Source organism: Amia ocellicauda, chromosome 4, assembly GCF_036373705.1.
Source record: "Amia ocellicauda isolate fAmiCal2 chromosome 4, fAmiCal2.hap1, whole genome shotgun sequence".
Taxonomy (NCBI): domain Eukaryota; kingdom Metazoa; phylum Chordata; class Actinopteri; order Amiiformes; family Amiidae; genus Amia; species Amia ocellicauda.
The window spans coordinates 46,247,642-46,256,196 of record NC_089853.1 but is presented as its reverse complement, the minus strand read 5'-3'; positions in this window follow the sequence as shown (position 1 = coordinate 46,256,196).

Genomic DNA, 8,555 nt, shown 5'->3' with positions numbered 1-8,555 from the left:
ATCTCCTCCTCACTCACCTCAGCCAAAAAGTCTTACTACCAGTCACTCTTTGAATCCACTGTCAACAAGCCCCGCAAACTCTACTCCACCTTCTCCTCCCTCTTCACCCCTCCTCCCCCTCGTCTCACTGCAGATGATTTTGCCTCCTTCTCCAAGATCACAGACATCCGCAAGCTCTTCAACAGTTCCCCCTTCTCTCCCATCACACCCAAGTCTCCCACCGACCAAGCTTCCTTTTCTTCATTCTCTCCTCTCAGACTCTGAACTTCCCTCTCTCCCCCTAGGTCACAAACATACAACGTGTGCCCTGGACCCTCTTCCCTCTCGCCTCCTCCAAGCAAGCTGCGGAACCTGTTGGAGGCCGGAGTCATCGAAGCAATCAATGCTGCCCCAGTTGGAGATCCTTTGTCACCCTCGCTATACGAGGGTTTCTTTTGGACTCAGCTCCGTCCCCAGCTGTTTCCAGAAGATCATGGTGGCAATATTTGCAGGGATCCCTGGTGTGGTCATCTACCTGAATGATATTGCTGTACACGGCCCCATGACAACCATCCATGATGTGCGTCTCCACCTGGTTTTTGAGGCATTAGTCAGATACCGCCTCTCAATGGCGAGAAATGTGTCTTCACAGTGCCTGCCATTGACTTTGTGTGGCTTCGCCTGACAGCTGACAGCCTCAGCCCATTCCACTCCAACACCGAGGGATCCCAGTGCCTCCCTGAGCCCACTAACCCAGCCCAGGTCACCTCCTTACTTGGGATGACCGCATACTACCTTCACTTCCTGCCCCAGTATTCGGCCACCGCAGCACCACTGCATCAGCTGCTGAGGATGGACGCACCATGGGCCTGGACACTCACCTGCTCCGAGGCCTTCAGAAGCCAGAAGGCCTCGGAGCAGGTGGGTTCACCGCCTTTCCTCGCACACTTTGATCTCTCCAGACCCACAATTGTCACCTGAGATGCCTCCAGCATGCTGTCCTCTCCCCAGGCCTTTGCGCTCTAAGCCCTGCAGAACAAAAATACTCAGTGGGTGAATGTGAGGCTCTGGCCTGTATCTGGGCATGTGAGAGATGGCATATGTACCTCTATGGGTGTGCCTTCATCCAGCGGACAGACCACCAGTCCCTCACAACCCTGCTCGCAACATCAGGCACAGGCCACAGGGGACTCTGTCTTTACCGCTGGTCTGAGAGGCTCCAACAGTACAATGTCATGTTGCAATTAACCCCCCCCGTGTGAAAAGTTTGTGGCAGATCTGTTGTCCTGCTCCCCTCACAACCCACCTGCAGCTCCTGGCACCAACACTGCTGAGTCGTCAAAGAGGAGTTCATGTGTTGGAATGATTCGTAAGTCACCTGCGGACTCCGCACTGTGGACCCCAGTGATCTTCAGGCACGCATCTTGTCCATGGCGCATGAAGGTCACTTAAGCATTGCACACTTTAAACAACACCGTTGGGACCTGGTTCGGTGGCCGGGGATTGACAGGGCCATCAAAGCCCTGGTCAAGGACTGCACAGTGTAGCATTATGTTGGGTGTAAGAGCATTTTAGCTCTGAGCTGAAGCACTGATCTAAAGAAGACCTCTCCCCCCCAAAGTTATCAGATTTCCTTAAAGCGTGGGACTGGTTTACATCAAAGTGACAGTCGTGGGAGGATGGCACAGAGAATAGGCCAAATAGTTTGAAATCCTGCTGTGAGATGTCTGGGGAAGGGGGCCTGTAGGTAATAAAAACTCTTTGAAATGGACGAGAGCCGAAATCCCGAAACAGAGCTACGAACCCGGGCCAACCGGCATTTCCAAAAGATGGCATGGATTGACATCAGTCATAAATCAAGCCCCCCTCCAATAGGACACTGGGGGCTGAAACCGAAATCCAATCTCACAAACTCAAGAACCAATCATCTATTGATCTGACAGGCGTATAAATGGTAGCGCACGGCCTCTCTCTCTTTCTCTCTCTCACCTGAACCAGAAACTCGCTGCCACAGCTCAACCTGTAGCTCTGTTGCCAGAACCGGAACCAGAAACCAACTAAGTCTTTGCCGGCAACAGAAGAGTTAAACTGGGAGAAGGAGATTGAGCTGTACGAAGAATTCTTTTAAAGGACTTTATTAAATAAAGAACTTTACAGACTGTGCCTGCCAACCTGTACCCATCTGATCAGTGGAGTTTTACAGCTGGAAAATTGACTAAGTCGACTGAATACGAAAGTGTCAGTCATTTAGATAGCTATTTGAGTCTTAAGAAACTCGACCCTTGGAACCAAACAGGGCCCTGCTTTCCTCAAAGACTTTGTCTTCAAGTAACTATGGTGGAAAACCCCGCTTGCCAAGAAGACATCCTGTGCACAACCTTGGAGCCTTCAAACCAGTGGAAAATCTGTTTGGAAAAGACCCTGTTTCGCGAAACCCCAACTTCCAGGTGCATCGATTGAGTGGAAGTTCTTGGACAAAGCCGAACTGGACTGCCTTTGTTCCAACCACACTGACCTCGTGCCGTGTACTGTTATCTGAGCCCGAAGCCAGAGAGGCCTCTCTGCAACGAAGTTCAGATAAGTTTAACAGTTTGGAGTTTGAGAAATCAATTAGAAATGTTAATCTGTGATTCATAACTCTAGAATGTGTAATATCATTTAGTTTTGCTTAAATATAAATGTGTGTTGCATTAAACTGTTTTGTTGATAATTTAAGAAATAAAATCTGTCAACGCCGAGAAGTATTTTCTCATTCCTGTTTAACTGTTTAGTCTGAAATTGACACACGTTAATAGACACCAGATTATAAGTGGCCCTGCCTATCCTTAATCATTGAATAGTAATCAGTTAAGGGAAATTGTGGTAACAAGTAATGATAGGATCTTTCTCGGCACCTAAACGTAAATGAGACTGATATATATATATATATATAACGAGAAGTTACCTGACATAAATACTAACCTGCGTAGTTATTTAATGTCTGACTAACAATACTAATGAGAGACTCACCTTCGTCTTACTAACCGGTATTGTAGTCAATGTGTTTATAACCTTTCTTGTTTAACGATTTGTGTGTTATCATATGCAATCCCATGGTCTTTGATTTGGTCACGGAAGTGATTTGTCTTTGATTTGTTGATCTACAGTTGAATTTTAATTAGTTTTTACCTTTTGTATAATTAGTGTAGTGCTACATTTAGTCTTTGTTTTTAATAAATTTGACAATTTATATCTATGGAATTGGTGTCTGCATCCAATTATTACAGAAATTGAGTTCTACAAGATTCCAGGATTCGTGATAAGGTGATACTATAAAATCACTTCTTTAATTGAAATTTATAAGTGTACCTTACGCTACAATAGCCTGCTTGGTCAGCGGAAGAACTCTGACCTACATTCTAAATGGCCTGAGGTGACCTCTGCAGGGTTTGTCACAACCCGAGTGGTCACAGCCTTCCTTAATGATCTTTTTGACTGCTGGGGACTGCCTACAGATATCACTACAGATACCAGGCCCCAGATTGTGTCTGGGATGTTCTCAGCATTCTTAGTTGAGACGGGCATCTGTCACATTCGCACAGCCTTTTATCATCCCGAGGCAAACAGGGGGGTGCAAAGACTGAACCGGACACTGAAGAACGGCATCAGAGCTCACCTGGCCATGGGGCTCGTGTCCGGTCCCGGCCAGGACACTTTCAGGACTTTGTTACTGAGTTTGAGTTTGACATTTAAGAGCAGTTGAATGCTAATCTGGTTTGTGGGTCATACTGTTATGTTTGTTAAGCATATATAAAAAAAGGGAGGGGGGTCGACTATGACCTATACTGCTTGAGGTATACTACTGTAATTGGGAGTTTTGCTGCTTTTTTCTATGGGGGGAATGTTATGTATATGCACAGAACGTTCTGACTGTGCTGAAATGTTATGCCGATGCACGGCAAGTTCTGAGAGTGTTACAGGAGAGTGATGAACTGCTTGACGGTAGAGAGATGAGAGTGAATAATAAAAGCAGTCGCATGTTAAGCATACCTGAGGATATTGCGTCCCTTATTTACTAATATAACACTCTCCTCCCTTCCCAGCACCATTGGCTGCCCATGAAGAAGTTGTGGAAGTCCCTGGCTCTGGATGCCATGGATATCAAAGAGAGCCTCCCAGTGAGACTGCAGGCCTCCAGACCCCCTTCGGCACAAAGCCCCAAAGTAATACAGGTGCCTGGATCTGGACTGGGACATTATTATTTACTGTATTGTAATTCTCCCCAGGGTTCAGTGATTTGAATTAATTTAATGGGACAATATAATGTATAAAACAATGACATGGTTTAGGTCCAGAAAAGAATGTGATGCATGTGAGACTTCGTGTCACTTATTTCCTGGGAGAGTCCTATAAGACTTGCTTCTCTTAATGTCAGAATAGAAACAAATGCAGAATATTAATGATGGAAATGGACTTAATAATGTAAAATAGCTGAGGAATTAATTTTATTGAATTAACTCTTCAGAGTTACATCCAAATAAAGTATAGTGAAATCTGTGTATTTAAATGAAAACCTGTCAAGAGTATTGTATTGGTCAGCGTCCCATTAAATGATTAAGAACCATACAGATCAATTTGTCCTAGTAAGCAGAGAACTGAATATTTTGTGAAAGGAAGACTTTTTTTAGCATTGAATACTTGGGGGAAGTTATGATTGTTGTGACTGTGAATGTTGCCTTATAAAACAGTGAAGTGTCCCTGAACTCGTGGCGTAGGTTTGGTTTCAGAATTGGGGGGACGTGTACCCTATGCCTATGGAGCCAGGCGTACATTATTGCGGGGGGACAATGTAACATTCTCTCAACATGCCGTCCCCCTTAAACCTACACCTATGCCTGAAATCCTCATCCCTCTCCATGAAGTAGGAGGAGAACGTCTTGGACCGGGGCTTCATCCTGGCCCCCTGTGACAGGACCCCCGACCCCAGTGCTGCTTCCCCCACACCGGTGAGTGCCCTGGCATGCTGCCACAGCAGAGAGATGCAGCTCTTATCAGCTGTGACCTGGCTGAACCAGCAGTAGAGCAGCTTGTATCAAACAGACTGGAGGATGCATTTGGTAACCTGAGAGTGTTACTATTAGACCAAATGAATGTTAACGATTAGAATAAATAATAGTCATAAAAATGATCTCTCTCTTGTAAGTTGTAACTTGTAACTGTTGTAAAGTGGTTGTTGCTTTGTGTATTTTAAGGCTGCTTATCTGACACCCAGCTTCAGAGTGCCAGTTCCTGCTTTCTTACAGAGACACCTTAAGATGATTAGGCAGTTGCCATTTTAATACACTTTTCAAAAAAGTTTACAAACTGCTTAATTTAAAACAAAAATTGACATTACATTTTTTTCCAAGCATTTTAATTTTCAATTTTCTTAAATAAACATTTTACGATTGCAAATGATGGTATGCAGTGGCATAAGGTCTTCACTGAACCTGTCTGTCTTTACAACTGTAGTGAAAAGGTGCCAAGTAAATCAATGTGCAGTAGGTGCTACAAATAATTTTTTTACTAAATAGAAATGTTCCTCACAGAGAATTACAACAATTAAAAAAATATTAAAGTCTAATTAAAATAAATTTGTGTTAAAGGTGTTAAATGACTTATTTGTATGAAAAGCTAAATCTAAATTTTTTTGTTCATCTATACATTATTAATCCCTCTTGAATCCCAAGCTACAGTGCTATTCACATATTGCTTTCTAGCTAGGGATCGACATGAAAACCCATTATTTCAATATCTTCCTTCTGCAATAGAGCTCAGATTAATTTGTTCAGTGGAAGTGTTTCTTAAAGGCCCAACATTGTATTGCTTTTTGTGTTAAAATGTTTATAATTTATGTCTCAATGGCATACAATCACCTTTTAAAATGGTAAAACTGTCTGAAACAAATATTACATCTTTACAGTTACCCCACCTTTTGGTGCAACTTTAAATAAGTCAACAATAATCCAAACTATAGGGTACACCAGATCTTTGAATATTGTGTTAAATGTGAGCAGATGGACTGGTTTGTCACCACTGTTGTAAAAGGAAATGATACCTTTCTCGTAGTTCAGACGAATTTCAAATTTCTCAGGTTTAGTGGGTGACCAAAGTTTAATGCTTTTTCCATGATGGAAAGCAGACAGTTGACTATTACACCACCGAAGTGCCCAAGAGTCTTTATTGTACCCTACTGCACTAGTAAGGTTCTCTTTAGTCTTCATACTCTTGTAGCACACCCCCACCCCCCAATCACACTCCCCAGTTTCAATTTTCCAGCAGTGTTCTCCAGATGAGAAGCCCTGGGTGCACATCACCTGCTCATACTCAGTAAATCTCTCTGGATGCTCTGGGTAGGGCTGTGCAGTGGCAGTGTATGTCACTGTCCTCAGGTCCTCTGAGAGAAGCAGGTTGCAGTGAACTGTGTTTGGATCGAAAGTGAGAGGAGACAGAAACAATTGCAGCAGGTCACTCTGCACTCGTCCGAATGTGCCCCTGAACTCCTTGTTGAGAGCCCTGCAGACTTTCTGTTTATCTAAAGGTTTTGCAGTCAGTTCAGTTAAGGGCTTGTCTGTGGCGTCTGCAGTTTGTGACTGAATTGACTGGATCTTCAGAACGAACACAACCTCGTCCTGCTCAGCCAGGACCGATTGGGCCTGGAGCTGTGTGGCCTTCAGAAGCTCCTGCTGCTCAGCCACTTGACACATGCTCCCCTGCAGGCTCTCCTCACTCAGGCTCTGCTCAGTGTCAATCAGTTCAATCACCTGGGCTCTGTAGCTGTTCACCAGCTCCACCATGTGGTCCAACAGACCCACAGCCTTCTGTTTGAGTTGAGTGTGCTCAGCATGATCTGCAGCTTTTCTCTCCTCACCCTCCTGCAAGAGCAATTCTGTGGATCTCAGCTTGACTGTGATGTCTTTCACCTGTGACTCCAGCGTGGCTCTGAGCTCTGCCTGAGCTGTTTTGAAGCTCTTCACACTGTGATTCCTGTGCTTCCCTTCAACAGTGCAGGAAACGCAGATAGAGGACTGGTCGTCTGTGCAGTAATACTTCAGAGCTTCGTCATGCAGTGGGCATTTCATTGCACTGAGATCCGCTGTGGGGTCCATTAAAGTGTGGCTTTTAAAATTCTTTTTATCCATGTGACGCTTCAGATGTTGAGTGCACAGAGAGATCTCACACTTCAGGCATGTCTTTACTGCCTGGAGAGGATTCTCTAGACACCCGGGCTTCATTCATTACAATGAAAGTGCTTTCAGAGAAAAGCAGGATATGCCAGAATTGCATGGACCAATGGGATGCATCCTGTGAAAGGGGTGGGGATTACTGGGAAATGAAACTGAAGCTGTATGCTTGATGCATGAATTAACTATTGAATACATGTTCACTCTTCAATATTGCACAGAACTGGGATTTGTTATTAATAAAGGTGCAATTACATATTTTATTTGTACTTTTTATTAGGATAACACATCTGCCAGTAGGGAACAGTAGAAGTTATGCATTACATTCAGTTTGTTTGATTTCAGTATTGAGCTCAATGGTTATGCATCTCACAGTTAATATGTGAATAAAATGGTCAGATTACCAACAAGATTGTAAATATGTAATTCCAGTAGTTTTGTAATAGACAGTCTTTATATATGAGAGTAATCTACCTTTTCTAACTATCATGCAAGAATTATTAATCAAAGGCAATGACTACCAAGTTAACTATATCCTCTATACAAACAATGCAAACACAGCCCAAATGTGAAAGGTGCCATGAAGGCACTGACCACGCCTGAGTGGTCCGGAATCAGAGCCTCAGGGAGATCCCTGAGGAACTGCTTCAACAATGAAGTCACGACAGGGATGTCCCCCTGCGTCCCCAAGTCCACTGTCCCTCCACAGTCGAACCTGGACTTGAGCAGCTTCCCTCTCGCCACAGACCCTCTGACCTTGAACAGGCCTTCCTCCTGCAGGCCTGGAGAGGACACACAGGCCCCGTTATCCTGATGCACAAGCAGCCACAGAGCTGCCTTCTTGGCACAGATTTGTTATGCAGTAAAACAACCAGTGCCCTTTTTAAACAAATCTAGTCTAAAACAAAAGAAAAAAAAGAAAAAAAAAGTATTTCTTAATGGGATTTGCAGTAGCAACATTAATGGCACTGTTTCACTGTCACTGGAAATGTGTATAAATATGAAATGAGGTTCAAGGGACAGTAGGAAGCGACTGAACCAAGAGTCAATCTGACCGTATAGGAGAAGCAGGACAGGGTGAGGATTGTCTCAGCCCTTTGCCCTCCTCTTGGCTGAGTTGTTGTTTGCCCTCTGTTCAGATGTCCCAGGCCTGGGAGGCGGTGGTCTGCGGCCGGAGAAAGGACCATCTCATCATGACGGAGAAGGCCAGGCGTACCTGCGCTCGCTGAACCCCAACCCCACCAACCGAGCCCTCATCCTGTCCTGAGCTCCAGCGCCCAGCAGCCCAGCCTGCCCCACACGCTGCCCCAGCCCTGTGCCCCAAAAGCACAACGCAGCCTGCCCCTCCGGCCTTATAGACCAAGAAACAGTGTG